A 17,557-nucleotide genomic window follows, 5' to 3' on the forward strand; every position below is an offset into this window, starting at 1 on the left:
GAAGCTCATTTACCTGAAGGATGCTGTAAATAAATAATTAGTGAATAAAAAAAGCATGAATTAACAGTACAAGCATTAATCTTTTGCTCTGATATTATATCTTACATATACATACTGTATATATATATATATATATATATATATAGCTTTGACAGCAGTGGTGCTTTAATTAGCATGATGACTTTGTGGTTTTTAGCTGTGCTTATTAAAAGGCACCTATGATGCCCCTTTTACATGATGCAATAAGTCTCTGTGAATGTGTCTATCACGTTTCTGCTCAAAATACCCCACAGATCATTTATTTTGAGTGGAATCAGAAACACGCCATTTTTGTGAATGCCTCTTTAAATGCAAATGAGCTACTGCTCCCCGCCCCCTTTTCCAGGACAGGACTGTGCCTTTACAGCTTGTAGCTCAAATACTCTGCCAAAAAACATCTGTTTGGTTTTGATTATCATGTCTATCGTGCTGAAATCATTCCAGGGTTTGTACAAAATGCTTAAAGTCCTTGAAGTACTTGAATTTTACTTGTTGAAATTTATAGCCTAGAAAACCCTTGAAAACAGCAATATTCCTGAAGAGGTTACTTGAAAAGTGCCTGAATAATTGAATGACAATGAGCCTTATTCATGAAACTTGCGTAAATATATGAGTAAATTCGGAGTAATTTGCACGTAAAACAGACCTTCCCGAAAACTCTTCTCCAGGTTCACAAACACTTTGTAAACTTCTGATTTGATAGTTAAACCTGTATATGTTAATGCATTCCAATCATTCATAAATAATACATAATTTACATTATTACAATAGCTTTCTCCCCAGCCTGGCACAAATGGCTCGATTAGTTCTGGGTTTGATGAAGGCCTGCCTTTCAAAAAACGAAATGTGTTGTGATTGGTTAGCAGTTCCACTGCGTTATGATTGGCGAACAGCTTAGACGGCGTTTCAGACCGGTCACGCCCCTTCCCAAAGCAGCAGGTTGAGTGTACTGTTAGCGGAAGCTAGATTAAAGTGATTCTTACTATTTAAATATGGATGTTTTTCTTACAAAAACACATTGGTTCGCTACAGGAGGCTTTTATTGACCTTGTGATTCACACGTCTACAGCGCAGCTCCGATGCGGCAACCGATGACTGTCAATTTAGTTAAAGCTTGTGTTTACATTAGCTGTGGCCCGCATGCGTTTCAACCCTCTATACCGCACACGTCAACACTGAAGCATCCCAAAATTGGCTGTCCATGCTACATCGCTAAATTTAGGCTAATCCCCCAACTGTCAATTAATAAAATTTCCGTAGGCAGGATTTATTTGAATGATATCATAGCATCCAGAAAACAAATGCTGTAGTTGAAAGGAGCGGTTCGTTGTAGTTCTTGAAAAGGGATTTTTTAAAAACTAAATATTTCCCTTTGGAGTGAATTTTGAGAATTGTAACTTTGTAGATGTTTTTTATGCCCAAACATACACACCACACACTGACTAAAATTCAAAAAGTGAAAAAGCATAATAGGACCCCTTTAAACTCGTGGCTTCTTTTCATTTCAAATGATTCCCTAGCAGATCAAATTAGACAAGCCATTCATTTTCGAATTTCGACACTGTTTGTAATGATTAAAAAAAAAAAAAAAAGCATTTAAAAACCAACATAATTCACTGTTTCGGAGTGCTCCAATCAGATTGCGTAACGCAAATTATTCAGATCAGGCCATCAAATCACGTTACGCAAATAATTTAAACTTAGATCAGGACTTCGGAGCAGATTTGCAAATAATTTGATTTAGATAAGAAAATTGCGTAACGCGAATAAATTGATTTAGATCAACACCACATGTTTTGCATAGCGAATCATTTGATTCAGATCGGGACTTCGGAACGGGTTTTTGAATCATTCCATGAATTCAATGATTCACAACCTGCGCTTCGAGTCCTGATCTAAAATAATGGTTCATTTTGGAGCTTGGATCGTGAGTCATTTGATTTAGATCAGAACTTGGGAGCAGGTTTGCAAATCTTTAGCTTTAGATCCGAACCTAGGAGCGAGGATCGCAAATAATTTGATTCAGATCAGGACTTCAGAGTGATTCTGTCCATTTTCTGATTTTCTTCCTTAAACAGTAGAAAATATCAAACCATAAGTGAGATTTCAAAAAGTAGTGCTTGGATTAGTTCACTTCCAGAACAAAAATGTACAGATGATTTACTCACCCCCTTGTTTTTCAAGATGTCTATGTCTTTCTTTCTTCAGTCATAAAGAAATTATGTTTTTTGAGGAAAACATTTCAGGAATTTTCTCCATATAATGGACTTTTATTTGAAGTTGGAAGAGATGAGATGGGAGTTTTTCAACAAACTGTCTTGAACCAGAGTGCACAGAGTACGTATGCGCATCGCAGAGCTAGACAACAAAAGCATTTGTGGTTAAAAAGTGTATAAATTGTGAATTATTTTAGAAAACAACCCATCGTTTTGCTAGATAAGACCCTTCTTCCTCGAGCCCTTTGAAGCTGCATTTAAACTGCATTTTGGAAGGTCAAACTCGCGGGGCACCATAGAACTCAACTATATGGAGAAAATTTCCTGAAATGTTTTCCTCAAAAAACATACTTTTTATGATTGAAGAATGAAAGACACGATCTTGGAAGACAAGGAGGCAAGTAAATTATATATAATTTTTTGTTCTGAAAGTGAACTAATCATTTAAATACTCTAGGGTGAAGATAAACAGGGCAGATTCGGTGCTGCTCACTCTGTGCTAATACGACAGTATCCGTCAACAGTTGTGGGTGGGACCTGTAAAATGCGAATTCTGCGAACTGCTTGTTCTGAGACACTGCTTATTATATATGTGACCCTGGACCACAAAACCAGTCATAAGGTAAAATTTTACAAAACTGAGATGTATACAACATATGAAAGGTCAATAAATAAGCTTTCTATTGATGTATGGTTTGTTAGGATAGGACAATATTTGGCCGAGATACATCTATTTGAAAAACTGGAATCTGAGGATGCAAAAAAATCAAAATACTGAGAAAATCACCTTTAAAGTTGTCCAAATTAAGTTCTTAACAATGCATATTACTAATCAAAAATTACATTTTGATACATTTATAGTAGGAATTTTACAAAAAATCTTAATGGAACATGATCTTTACTTAATTTCCTAATGATTTTTGGCATAAAAGAAAAATCTATAATTTTGACCCATACTATTTATTTTTGGCTATTGCTACAAATATACCCCAGCGACTTAAGACTGGTTTTGTGGTCCAGGGTCACATATGTCGATTTAAAAAATAAGCAGGTGATAAGCATGATTTTTATCATTATATGGTGGTTGTGTGCACACTTTGCCAGCACACAGTTATGTTCAAACAACACGTAAAATAAATTTTGCATAATAGGTGCCCTTGAAAACTTTCTCAGAAAAAAAAACTAACAACCCATAAAGCTCTTTAAGACAAACTAAAAATAGTCAATCTTTTCAAACTGCCTCTAGAGACCCCCGGATATTTTTCCATTTGATTGCAGTGCTTTTATAAACGCCTCCTAATAAATGTGTTCAGCCTAAAACCAGTCTAATTACACAGGGCTTCCATATCAATTAGTCACGTTAGTTAAGGCAACCTACAACTATTCAGTTGTTAAAAATCTGAAGTTTTGCACATCCCTAATATAGATCCTCCAGCAATTTGTGATGCTTATCATCAAATATCCAAATGTTAGCTTGGAACGGGCCATAATGGCAGTTGACAATGTATTGTTGTATGCTTTACGCCCTTTCCCTGTTGTTTTGCTCAGCCCCATCGTACCCTCTACCAGCAGAAGCAAAGATTAGTCTCTTTAGGCCCTTTGATCTAAAACTTAAGCCTCTGGGTAGGTGGGGATGGTCTCCCAGCTCGTGTATACATTAGACAGCACATATTGATTTTTTTGTGCTGCTCATCCCAAAAGGCCTCTCATTCCTTCCCCCCATCTGCTTTTCACACATGGAGATGAATTGCGCTCCAAGGCCGGTTTTGATGAACCTGTGATTGGCTGTCCTTAGCCTTGGGATCTGCTGGTGTAATTAAAGCCAGGAGTCAGCCCGCCTCACGGTGAATGAGATGGCCCCTAGTGCCTGTCCTGTAGAAAAATACACGTACATTCACCGGACCAAAAAGTGCCAAGAACAAGATTCATGCTAGCTCTGAGCTATTTGAGGAAAAGTGAAGGCTCGGTAGCGGTAGAGATTCATGCATGGGCCTAAATATAGATATGAAGACCAAGATCTGACAAGGTCAGGAGAAAATCTATAGAAGTGTCTTTTTTTAATCAATAGCCATTTTTAATCTGTCAGTTGTAAGCAACTGAGACTAGACCTGTTGACTTTAAACAACTTTTAACTCAACCTGCAGGCAAACTAGGCGGAAGGCATAAAAGATGTGCACTAATAAGAGCTGTACAGGGAAAGCGGCAAGGTCAGCTCACACTACGATGTATTCAAAGCCCCTTAGTTGTGAGAGTCTTCTCAAGTCTCCTTGACAATGAACAAGTCAACTGATTAAAGTTCTTCATCCTTATTCAAATGCTACACACAGAAATGCTCCAAAAGGAAGGGTGCAGTATATCATGACACAAGCAATTCATTCCCATGAATAGAATACAAAAGCGTACATTTAAACTGTATCTACTGTAAACTACCTGTAGGTTGCAGAATTCCTTACATTTTCTCTTTAGTAAAGTCGAATAACTCTTCATTTGTGTGAAAGTCTGCTGATTAGCACCGAAGCAGATTTCATTGTTAAACAGTATGTAGTTCCAGCAGAGCATGGTTAATTATTAATATTATACTTTGATATCTAGCAAAACACTTTTGTACACCTACAGTCAGGATGTGGTTTTAGAACTCTTTTTTTATACACACAAAAGGAACTTGATTCATTTGTAGAGATTACATTATTGAGTATTAAAAGTAATTATTATTTTGATAATTTATAAAGCAACCAAAGCATAGCTGCTGATATTTTTACACTACAGAAGTTTTCATAATCACATTCTGAATTAAAGGAATAGTTTACTCAAAAAGGAGAATTCTGTCATTAATTACTCACCCACATGTCATTCCAAACCCATAAGACCTTCATTTATCTTTGGAACACAAATTAAGATATTTTTTAAGAAATCCAAGAGTTTCTGACCCTGCATAGACAGCAACACAACTGACATGTGCAAGGTCCAGAAAGGACATTGTTAAAATAGTTAAAATAAGGTTATGAAGCTATGACTTTATTCAACTTTTTTTTTTTCTTTTGTGTCAGTCTTCCGCACATGTTCAAAAGAGTATGACAGTGCATCAAGAAATTGTTGAATAAACACCCCTAATTTTGTTTCGTCTTTTTTCCGCACAAAAAGTATTCTCATAGATTCATAAAATTAAGGTTGAACCACTAGTGTCACATGGACTATTTTAATGGTGTACTTACCTTTCTGGGCCTGGGAACGTTTTAACGTTGTAGTCAGAAAGCTAACTCTCTGATTTCATCAAAAGTACCTTAATTTGTGTTAAGAAGATTGAAGATAAAGTCTTACAGGGTTTGAACGGCATGAGGGTTTCATTTTTGGGTGAACTATCCCCAAACATTAATATTTAAAAAAATAAAAAAATAAATAAATTTGGAAAACCATCAAAAGTTATGGAAATTTCTATCATTTTACATTTATTTCTGCAGCGATAAAAGCAGCTGTTTGAAGGTGTATCATCCAAAACACATTTTGTACAGTGTTTGTACACTGACTTTTTTTCCACTGACAGGTTTTGGCAACTGATTGACAGAACCATTTTTACTTTCGCTAGATAAACTGCTTCCTAAATACAGGTGAACGTGAAAAGTAACCTTAAAAAGTGATGTATACAAGTACTGAATTGTAAACTGTACATCTGAATAAACATCATTTGGATCATATATGTAATTTCCAAGATATAGTGGTCTAAAAATGGTTACTGCATTGCTTTAAAGGAATAGCTCACCCTCTTGCTGTTCCAAACTCATATGACTTTCTCTACCTGATCTAATTATGAAAACATACCTGTGGGAACACGAATTACGATACCAATAATTACATATCACTGCAGTTTTCAACAGAAATAACACTAGAGCTGGTAAAACAGCAAACACTTGCAATTGTTTTCATACACTGTTACGATTGCAGCTCCATATGTTTCACTTTCCACACATAACATGCTTGCTCGGTAGCTCAGCTGGCACGGAATTGGACTCAGGATGCAGAATCCCTGGGTACGAATCCCGTGAAAAACATGACTCGCAATGAAATAATTAAAAGATGAGAGATCGGAAAACAAGCTAAAACGGCATGCTTGCGATTGTGTTTTCACGTCACATTTGCTTTTGTTCATACTATTGGTTTAGGTGTAGTGCTGATGGTTTGTTATTTTTAAATGTCATGGAGCATTAGAGTTATAGCGCCACTCAATGGACATTTCAAGTCAGAACGGAGGTGACACATACAAAACCAACGTCACATAAAAAGTACGTTCATCTGATCCGGGGAAAAAAACAAACACTCTTTTAGCGCCACTCACTGGACTTTTCTGATTGAATAATTCAGGAAACGTACATGGTGAAACATATTTTGTGTCTTGCGAAAACGTTCCCACAGGTACATTTTTGTCATGCGATAATGTTGGACCTTTTGTTCTGTGAAACTTAATTAAGCAATAATTGACTTCGGTCCGTTGAATTCTTAGAAAATAATGCCTCGAGTATGCATTCTTTTCATCGAATTCAATGGACCGAAGTCAATTATTCCGCTTATACTACGGTTACCACACCTCAAGACATCGATCAGATGATATACTTCAAGACATTCGTCCGATTTTGTCCTAACAATGCTATTGTGAGTAGGATTAATTTCTTACGCCGCTCATCCAACGCCTTCTTTGCGTATTCCAAAACATCATTTTAGACCTAGTAATGACACTTAAGACAGCACGATAAATAGCATGCGATTGTCACATGTCTCATCAATAAAGCCGGTTCTGTGATTAGTAGTAAATCTCCATCATGTGCATTCAGATGGTGCAGCCTTTAAAACACAGAGCAGTAGATTACTGACAAGCTACGCAAAATCGAGTTCGCCAATGGACAATCGCATGTGATTTATTGTGCAGCCTTTTTGCCCTCTGCTATAGCTCTCTAAATTCATTTGCCAGTCCACATATTCATCATGAAGAGCCACACAAGAACCAATGCCATTCAGTGTCATAGATACCAAACTTGAAGTGCCGTACTTGACTGCACAGGGACACGAATGAGATTTAAGAGCTGCGGCAGATTGAAACTTTTAACAACTTAGTCTGTACTGCATGGCTTTAGAATACATGGAATATGCAGCATGAGTCATATAGACTACTTTTATGGTGCCTTCACGGTACATTTTTTCCCCTTTTTGTAGCTTGACAGCTCGTGGTCACTGTACACTTTCATTGTGCATTAAAGTGGAGCTCCTTTGTGCTCTGCAAAAGAAAGTCAGGGGGTTTGAATGACATGAGGATGAGTAAATAAAGAATTTTCATTTCTGGGTGAACAAACTCTTTAAGGCTGATAGAAAAGTGAGGAAAAACTATAATACTGACTGCCGTTGAAACAAATCCAGGAGGTATAGGCAAAGCTTATTAAAGCACGGCTTTAGTATTTGGACAGCATTGTTTCATACGGTGTCTGTGTGCTCTGCCTCTCATTCATACACACGCAAGGGGACCCGGCAGTGACTGCAGTGATGGATTAGCTCTCAAGAACTGGTCCTCCCTCTTTCTCCCTCTCATCTCTCTGTGGCACAGTCTGTGACCACAGCAAGAATATGTGCATTTCTGACCCCTGAATTTTACATGGACTGGAAGAAAAAGCTAGACAGTGAAAGCGACTTGAAGAATAAAGGAATAGTGGCTGCAAAGGCAAATGGAGAATATGAAAGATGGGGGAGAGCACGGGCAGCAGAAAAAAAAAGTGTCTCGCTCAATTGAACACTGTTGACTAAGCTTTGCACTTCCAACAATACCAGAATATCTGACCACAAGCCCCACAAAGCTACAGATGACAGATTTATCTATCCAGTGTGTCTGTTGGTAGCTGCTTGTATGCCAGAGGCATAAGTAAAAAGGGAAAAAAAAAAAAAATTTCCAAGTCTATAAAAACAGTCATTGAAATAAAATAACAATAATAAAAACTGAAGAAAAAATCAAATAGAGAAAACATTTATAGTGAACCATTTACAGTGATTTTTTTTCTGAACCATTTCTAACTTTATGACTCACAAATGACTAGAAATGTCAGGGAAATCTAGAAGAATAAAAATTTGATTTGATTTCCAGGCCTGTAAAAAGTCATTGAAATGAAAGACGAAAGATAATAATATATCGTGGAAATGGAAAACTAGAAAAAAAAAAATCTATAGTAAACCATGACTTTCTATTTAAAGTAAGAGTGTACTCTGTATAAAATAATTATAATTAATTAATAAAAAAGTAATCACTGATTATAATGTGAGGAAACCCTTATATATACTGTAAACAACCTACTGTAGTTGGTTATCAAAATAGGATATGTGGGCAACAACAGATGAACCATTCACCATGTTACTGAATAACTAATCCTAGTAATAGGACATTTTTATTCTAAGGTTTTCACCTTTTCAGTCAACCCTATGTGACCCCGGACCACCAAACCAGTCATAAGGGTCAATTTTTGGAAATTGATATTTATACAGATTTATACAAAATTGCATAAATAAGCCTTCCATTGATGGTTTGTTAGGATAGGACAATATTTGCCTGAGATACAACTATTTGAAAAATCTGGAATCTGAGGGTGCAAAAAAAAAAAAAAATTACCTTTAAAGGGTTAGCTCACCTAAAAATGAAAGAAATGAAAATTAGCCCATTATTTAATCTTTTAGACAAATTCAATCTGAGTTAAGCTAGTTGTTATGGCTCTCTCAAGCTTTATCATGGCAGTGAGTGGGTGTTTCTCTTCATCAGTCCAAAACAAGTCCAATAAAGTGCATTCATCCATAAAAAAAAAAACGTGTCTTACATGGCTCCGGGGGGTGAATAAAGGGCCTCCTTTAGGGAATTGATGTGTTTTGTAAGAAAGAAATCCATATTTTAAGTTCTACGCACTTTTTATTATGGATGGATGCACTTAATTGGACTTGTTTTGGACTGATGGAGAGAAACACCCACCCATTGACATTATAAAGCTTGGGAGAGCCAGAATTATTTTTTTTATAACTCCGATTAGATTCGTCTGAAAGAAGGAAGCCATAAACTGTACACCTAGAATGCCTAAAAGCGAGTACCTAATGGTCTAAGTTTCATTTTTGGGTGAAATAACCCTTTAAAGTTTAAAGTAAGTACTTAGCAATAGGGCAAAAATGTAATCTCGATAATTTTTTCCCCATATTGAACGATAACGATATATATTTCAATATAAGCTGTTGATGTTGCCAGCTTTAAAATAGTATCCCAACAATGACTAAAGCCACAAAAATGAAAGGGTTCATTAAATTACATTTAAAGTATAGTTTATTAACAAAAACAGATTACAGATTTGGCCTTAAAAATTAAAACAACTTACTAAAATAACTGTAAAAAATAAAAGTTGTGACAGAGTATGGTAAATGAGAGTAAATGTACAAAATGTAAACATAAAATTATTGTAAAAACATAATTTGTAACAATTATTTATTTATTTATTTATTATTAACACAATTGTTTATTTTCTCTATTATAGGTTGAGCTATTTAAATTAGAGGCAACCACTGCGTTTTGAAACAATCTACAGTATAAATAACAAAAAATTACGACACAGCTCTTTCTTAATCGTATTAAGTGCAGGCAATTCAGCCGTAATCAAAGTAGGCTACTCTCTAAATATTCAAAGTGCAAATAGAGACGGATATTTCAAGCATGATACAGAGCTATGGACATACACAACCTATCATAGCCTACATACTAATAACAGCCTAGATATGTCATGTAGCCTAATTTGCGTGCATTGGGGGGATTAAAATTGCTTTTGAATGCGCGTGCGTTTTTTGCTTTCGGTTTCAGTTTTAACAATCGCGCCAAACTCTCAGCTGAGCTAAGAGTCACTTTTGAGGTAGCCAAACCACTTATATAACGGAATTCGTGCTACCTTTTTTGTCGACAATTTCAACATCTTTGGATAATAACTCGAAATTAGTTTCACTTTCGTCGCTGCTTCCTCTCTCTATTTTTGTCGTCCTGGTGTTAAGTTTGCTTCGCAAAGTGCGGTAGGAAATTAACTTTGTACTTTGACGTGCACACGCACGCTGTACGCTGATTGGCTGTTGTCGCATATTTCTACTGTGTGATTGGCTCTTAGATTAATCCATATCGAGCAAAAAATGTCTAGAGCCAATCATCGTTATTAACATAAATTTTATCGCGATTCGATATGATATCGTTTATCGGCCCAGCCCTACTTAGCAATGCACATTACTAATCAAAAATTAAGTTTTCATATATTTATGGTAGGAAATGTACAAAATATCTTCATGGAACACTATCTTTACTTAATATCCTAATAATTTTGGCATAAAATAAAAAAAAATCAACAATTTTAACCCATACAATGTATTTTTGGCTATAGCTACAAATATATCTGTGGTACTTAAGACTGGTTTTGTGGTCAAGGGTCACATATACCAAAAATGCATTGCTGCTACGTCCTTAAGACATTATGGAAGTATTATTATTCTCATGAAAAAAAAAAGTTACTGTAGGCAGGACAACACCAATTCCAATCTGTCTGAGCAGGTGATATGATTCATACTGTGATCTTTATTATGCGTTGTGCATGTACACAGCAATATCTAGATCACCTTTTGCAAGAAGAGTTTCCTGCAAGAATGAATGAGAAAAATATGAACATGCAATTTGCAAGCAATATAACCCGGACCTGCGATGATCAAGAACGCAACAGATGTTGACCGGTATGGCAGCAGCTGACCTGTGCAGTGCCAGGACTACAGATAGGAACACATGGCATTTTGGGCAAGGGCCCACTCTGACTGTGAGATTACCAATACCTTTAGCAACCACGCACTTTCAACAGGAGGCAGCAAACCAACAGGTGTCATTCCACAGGAAGCACATGAGAATAAAGACATTTACAAAGCCTAAACTACATTTCCTGTAGGAGCAAAACTGCATTTTTAAATGTTTAAGAACAATGTAGGTGGTAAATGAATCATATCTCCAGCCTAAAACAGATTCTTTGAAAAGGAAAAGGAACACCTCCACATCAGCACTACAGCAACATTTTTTCAATTCAATTCAATTCAATTGTCATTTGAGATGTACATCCTCCTTGAACTGTGGCCCACCACACAAAGCCCCCAGTTTTGTCTGTATTGTTGCCCTGTCAGCATCATTTTTCATCTCCCCAAAGCTTATTACCAGCCAGGCAACAAGTCATGGTCAGCCCACAGTAAACCACAAAACCTTCTAGTCATTCTCAAGCCTTAACAGCATTGAAACAATTAACCAGACAGGATGCTCACAAGCACTTTTTGTATCCCACTCCATGCGATTAACTGTAAATAAAAGTGTATTTTTTCCCCTCCATCTCCCCCGAGCAGAATATCAATATAGCTTTTCAATTATTGGCCGGCCCCAAGTGAGGTCCAGACACTGATTGAGCAAGTGATGGAAAAAAGGCTGAGAGAAGAGACAGAGACCACAGCTGTTCAATCTGGGGGGCAAAGCAGGAAAAAAAACACACACAATCATTTCTCGTCGCAACAGCATTGTCAGTCACATTTATTACGAATGGCTATCGCCACAGCTCACTCCATGAAACTTCATGCCAAAGACATAGTATAAATATGCCACTCATTTTGTGAAAAGACATTACACATCTTCCATTGAGTGTATCTACATCAATTTGCATTCATTAGAGCACAACCTCCAGGAACTAATGATGGTCTGGTGTCAACGTTACGCTTGTGACACCTGCTACATACGTGCCTCTACAAACACACAGTTATCTGCGGCAGAACATATATTTGTCCATTACGGAAAACAAGCTATGCACTATTTGCATGAGTACCCCGGCAAAGAAGCCTGTGTAACCTTGACTCATTTTTACGTTTGCGTAGCGTACACATCCAAGTTAAACACCCACCCAGACGTACACACATAAACAGATGATAGATAAGCACAGCTACACAGGGGATTGAACACCATATGGAGCCAAAGTCAAATACACACACGCACACATGACTGCACACACTCGCACAGACAGGCGGAGAGAGCGCGATCTACTCACAGAATGAAGCAGACGACACCGGGAGCTAATATCAAAGGATTGGCACGGATACAAGCTGCCTGTGTCCCGTCGGGAATGCTGACAGATTCCGGGGAAAAAGAGGAAGGAATATCCGAGGACACCTCTGAAACTGGATGGGAAAGGGGGGGTGGTGGTGGTGGAGCGGGGAGGGCGAGAGCAGATCTCACGCTTTTTTAAGATCGGAGGTTAGGCTTCAGAAGATTTCCGTCTCTTGTTCTCGCTGCCTGGCTCTCCTTGTGGAATCTTTTGCCGTACTCTATCAGGTTCCTGATTTTGACTTGAGATACAACAGCATTTTGTCTGGGGTAAACAGGAGTACAGAAGAAAAATCAGTCGGGAAGGCAAATAAAAAAAATCCAGCGGAGATGAAATAACTCAATTCCCTCCTTTGCTCTCCCAGAGGCATGAAGAGGGGGATAAAAACGGAGATGGAGTGACAAGATAAATACCTAAAACTGCAAAAATGAGAAGCCAACAGAACATTCTGTTTCAGCTAGGGGAAAAAAAAAAAAAAGCTTCTCCCTCCTTTTCCCCACCCTTCTCAGTCACTGCAATGTGTTACAATCTCCCTTACAGTCTTAAGGGTCATTCAAAAGAAAAAAGAACAAAAAAAATCTAATTTTCAAGATGAAAAGAAGATGAAAATGGAAAAAGAAGCTTAACTTATCAAAAGGTAGGAGTGAGCGACGATCTGTGGCATGTGGCCCCCTCCCTCCCCCTTTCGCTTTCTTTGGTCTTGTTCTCCTTCTGTCTTTCAATTTACCTGAATCTGAATAGTGAATCTAAGGCATGCAAGAAGTTTTCCTTTCTTGTCCCAGAATGCAGGAGAAGGGCTTTGTCGATTCAAGGCATTCCATCTGATCTCTCTTTTTGTGTTTTTATTTCTAGACCTACACTGTTGAATGTCTAAAAGTTGAGATCTAGTACAAAACAATTCCAAAATCAGTCTTTCCTCTCTCGGAACTGGACGGAACGAAGATAAAAAATAAAAAAAAAACACCAAAGCCACAGATCGCTAGAAGATGGCGATCGGAACTGGCATGCAATCTGATTCTGAGTGGTGGGGTGCTTGAACGTATCCCCTAGACAAAACCACTTGAACCTCTACTTCTCCATTTTTGGCTGCCTGCCAGGCAGGAAGTTCAATTATCTCCCGTTGAATGGTATCGCTTAGGATCCTCTCTGTGCGATATGAAATCAAAGGATCTTTGTGTGATTGGATGACACTGATTCCTTTGGCCCCTCGGGGTTCCGTTCCAACTTAAAACGCTGGATGGATTCGGAGTCGTAAACGTCAAGTGATTTCAATAATAATAAAAAAAAATCCCAATCAAGGATTTGCTTTCTTTTCGGTCCTGCTTTCTTTTTAACGCCAGATATCCTCAAGTGTCTGTGCTCCCGTCACCGTGCTTTTGCGCAGGAAAGTAGGTGCATTCTCAGAGCGTCTGGGGATGTACAGAAGAAGAACTTGCTGTCAGCAGGCAGGAGTGGAGCGGTAAGACGCGTCAAGGGTGGAGAAATGGGCCTTTACGGAGCAGGAAACAGCCTGGAGCTGGAGGAACAGACAATTAGGAACATATAATTAAAGCAGGAAAAGACATAATGATGTAATGCCAGAGATGTCGAGCGGCCCGAAAATGGTCTTTTTCCATTACTTGCTCATTTTTATGAGTGCAGTCGAATCGTCCACACCTCTTACTCTACGATGTCCTTGCTCTGACATTCTCCCTTTCCCAGGTCCCTTCCTTCCACCATCCCCACCCTTTTTGTCTCCCTCTGTCCCTGATCTACTACTCCAACACAATCTTACCTCTTATCCAACACACACAAGCTTCAAGCACAGTTTTCACAATATAAAACGTAATTACAGCCGACTGTCCTTCACATGAAGTGAGAAGCCAATGCCAATGCTTTAAACAGAGAACAATCGCTGTGATTATATTTTCACAGAGTGAAGTGGTGTTAACTGTAGGACTGTATGTAAAATGTTCTGTGATAAATATTAGCGAAACGCTGGCTCCTTGCGTGCTCGAACATTACGTAAGCCTGTTAGCCGTAGCTGGAATAAAGAGAGAGGGGAAGCCGGTCAAGTGGCTGCCATGTTTCTAAATCTGTCAATCTACTGTGCTTTTAAACACGAAAGCTCCCAAGCTGATGCTGTAAACACATTAAGCCATTAAAATACATTATGCTTTGACTCTCAAGTCAAATTGGATTTGTTTGGACTCATTGAAACGAATATAATTAGGTATTTACAGGCCATGATGTTGGTTTGTTTGGCTAGCATAAAGTATTTCTTTGGATTTTGAATTTGGAATCTGTTGGCTTGGGTTCTGCACGACAGCTGTGTTATGTGATTTACATAAGAAAACAATTGAAATGTGGCTCTGCATTTGTCCTTGAAAAACAAGCCATGTCTCAAGGTAAATCAAGGCATTTTTTAGTATTATCTGATTGAGTATAGAGCCAAACCAATCCGTTTTTGCCTACTCGAAACCCTATTACAGCATTTTAAAAGCCGTCATGTTAAATCAATAGGTCTGAGCCCTAGCAGACATCAAACTCCGTACCTTCGGCACACATATTAACAAAGACTTCAGCAAAGGGTGCCGAGATCACATTCTGTACTTTTCTCTGTGTGATCTAATGCTTCCGCGAGCGAGTCAGAGCATCGTGCCAAGAAACCAAGCGAAGGTGAGAGGTTGAAAACGAGATTCGTTTTTCTCTTGCACTTCTCGCGCTTGGCACAGCGAAACATAATTCGGTCTGCTTTGTCATCCTCTATTCCTGCCCCTCTCTGTCTGAGATAGCGGCTCTGAAAAGGATTTACAACTCTGGAGATTTCCCTGATAAATTCGACGCTTTGCATCATCTCAGTTACACCGAGGTAGAGACAACAACAGTATTTCACTCCGATATCACACAACTCTATTTCACGGCAATTTATGAATCGCGTCACACGGCCGATAAAGCGCCTTCCATTATATCGCCTTTCTCATCATCGCGGCTTTATACTTTTTGTTATCTTTCGCAATTGTTTAGGAAAGGTTGCGCTTTGTCAAGAGCTGGGAGATCCTCATATTATTGTAGACTAGCAACTGACAGGACATTTTATTGCTCAGCAGTCGCTCTTTCATCGCTCAGAAGTCCTAATGGAGGTCTTGGTGAAAGACAAATAAGACAATACTTGACACATTAGGAATACAGAGCTACTTATGATTGAAAACTTTTTGAGGCTACTGAGAGACAACTAACAATTTGGTCTGCATTTGTGACTCTGGACCACAAAACTTTCAGCAATAGCCAAAAATACACTGTATAGTTCAAAATAATACATTTTTATTTTATGCCAAAAATCATTAGGATATTAAGCGAAGACCATGTTCCATGAAGGTATTTTGTGAAAATGTTCTACTTTAAATGTATCAAAACTTATATGAATATATGCATCACTAAGAACTTCATTTGGACAACTTTATAAGCCATTTCCTCAATATTTAGATTTTTTTTGCACCCTCAGATTCCAGATTTTCAAATACTTGCATCTCAGCCAAATATTGTGCTATCCTAACAAACCATACATTTACGTCATTTCTAAAAATTGACCCTTATGACTGGTTTTGTGGTCCAGGGTTACATTTAGTCTCATTGCTGTCTAGGAGAAACAACCAAGATGTTAAAAAGATCTCATCGTGATTTTTCTTGGCTCCAAGTTGGTATACCACATAAAAGCTGCTGCATCCAAAATAAGCATGTTATGTTTTTGGTTATATGCTTCGCCTTCCTCTCAGGTGCTAAAGTTAAATAACCTTCACACAGGCACTCAGAGGCAGTGGTAGCATAGCCAGCAAAAGCACAGCATCGTGGGTAAGCTGTCACAATCACCATCAATCTGCACGCTCGCCGCCTCACCCATGAAATACAAGCAGAGTTCACCGGCAGACGCATATAGAGCCGTGACGATATACGAGTACTGCGTGTGTGTTTGTGTGAAGCATGTGTGAAGGATGTGTTTGACCTGAGCGCATTGGTTTAGGTTGAGCGCTCCTGTGACACAGACAGTTGTTAATGGCTGTTGAGGGATGGGCAGATGGGGACCGATGGGGGGAGCGGAGGGGGGACCGTGACAGATGAGAGAAAGAATGAAAGATAGAGAGAAAGAAAGAATAGGAGGAGACGATGAAAGAGGATAAAATGGCTGATGGACAAGAAGGAAATTCGGGAAGAGAAAAAAAAAAGAAGAGGGGTGAGGAAAATGATTGCGGTCAACTCATAGTGCATCATGCATGGAAAAAGAAGAGGATGGACGAAGAAGAGCAAACGAGAAAAGCGAGATACACTCACCCATGGTTCTTTTCCTTCACTTGCGACGGTGTAAGTCTACTGCGCTGGCAGAGAGAGAAAAAAGAAAGACATAAACCTCAACAGGACTGATAAAAAAAAAGCTAGAGAGCTAACGAAGATCAGACGGAAATATCAGATGAGCTCAAGTGTCCGAGCGGCTCGCCGCATCAGTCCCGGTCGTATGCATAAATGCTAAATGACTTGCTAATCAGACTCTTGGAGAATTACACATGCAGCTATAAATCAACATGTCAGCATTCATGCACTCACACACACATGCACGCGTGCACGCAGCGGCATGAACAGGCTCCACAGGCGCTACCTCAGAGGACGCCAGGCTCTCCCCTCCTCCTCTTTTCCCCCCGTTCTCCCTCTCTCTCTTCTTCTCTCTCTCTCTCAGCCTCTTCTGCGGTTTCTGTTTATTCACCACAGCTCATTTCCCGAGAGAATGCAATGGTGGGTTCTCTTCATTTTCTGCGTCCTTGCCATCCTCCCGTTTCACGCCCCCCCTGTTCCAGTCCGGCAGAATTGAGCTTGCTGTGATTTCTGGCAGCTGGGCTAATGTGTAAACTGCATTCGTGCCCTCTCGTTCTCTCTCTCACTCTCTCGTTGTGTCTCAGTGCCTCTTCAGCACTGCCTCCAATCCAATCAGAAGCACATCTCTCTCTCTCTCTCTCTCTCTCCCCGTCTCTCTCGCTCGTACCTCTCGCTCCCACAAATACTGTAAAATAAACATCAAAATGTACATTCATCACAGTCACACTGGTCTCCTGTGCTTTGGCTGCCATCAAAACGCATACATTCAACGGCAAGGATAATTTCCAAGTACTGCACTGT

General features: G+C 38.8%; 1 protein-coding gene across 3 annotated transcripts in view; it reads right to left on the minus strand.

Moving 5' to 3' along the window:
• LOC141289272 (glutamate receptor ionotropic, kainate 5) overlaps positions 1-17,338 on the minus strand; it is a 134,539-nt gene extending 117,201 nt beyond the window's left edge. For 2 of the 3 annotated variants that reach the window (XM_073821398.1, XM_073821396.1), the window contains exons 1-3: positions 17,043-17,338; positions 16,721-16,764; positions 12,356-13,928 (exon numbers count right to left, since the gene is read on the minus strand). The gene's annotated coding sequence lies outside the window, so the exon portion shown is untranslated. The remainder of the gene's footprint in view (positions 1-12,355; positions 13,929-16,720; positions 16,765-17,042) is intronic. The other variant, XM_073821397.1, reaches the window with a different exon arrangement.
• Positions 17,339-17,557: the final 219 nt, after the last annotated feature.

The sequence above is a fragment of the Garra rufa genome, chromosome 17 (genome assembly GCF_049309525.1).
Source record: "Garra rufa chromosome 17, GarRuf1.0, whole genome shotgun sequence".
NCBI classification, from domain to species: domain Eukaryota; kingdom Metazoa; phylum Chordata; class Actinopteri; order Cypriniformes; family Cyprinidae; genus Garra; species Garra rufa.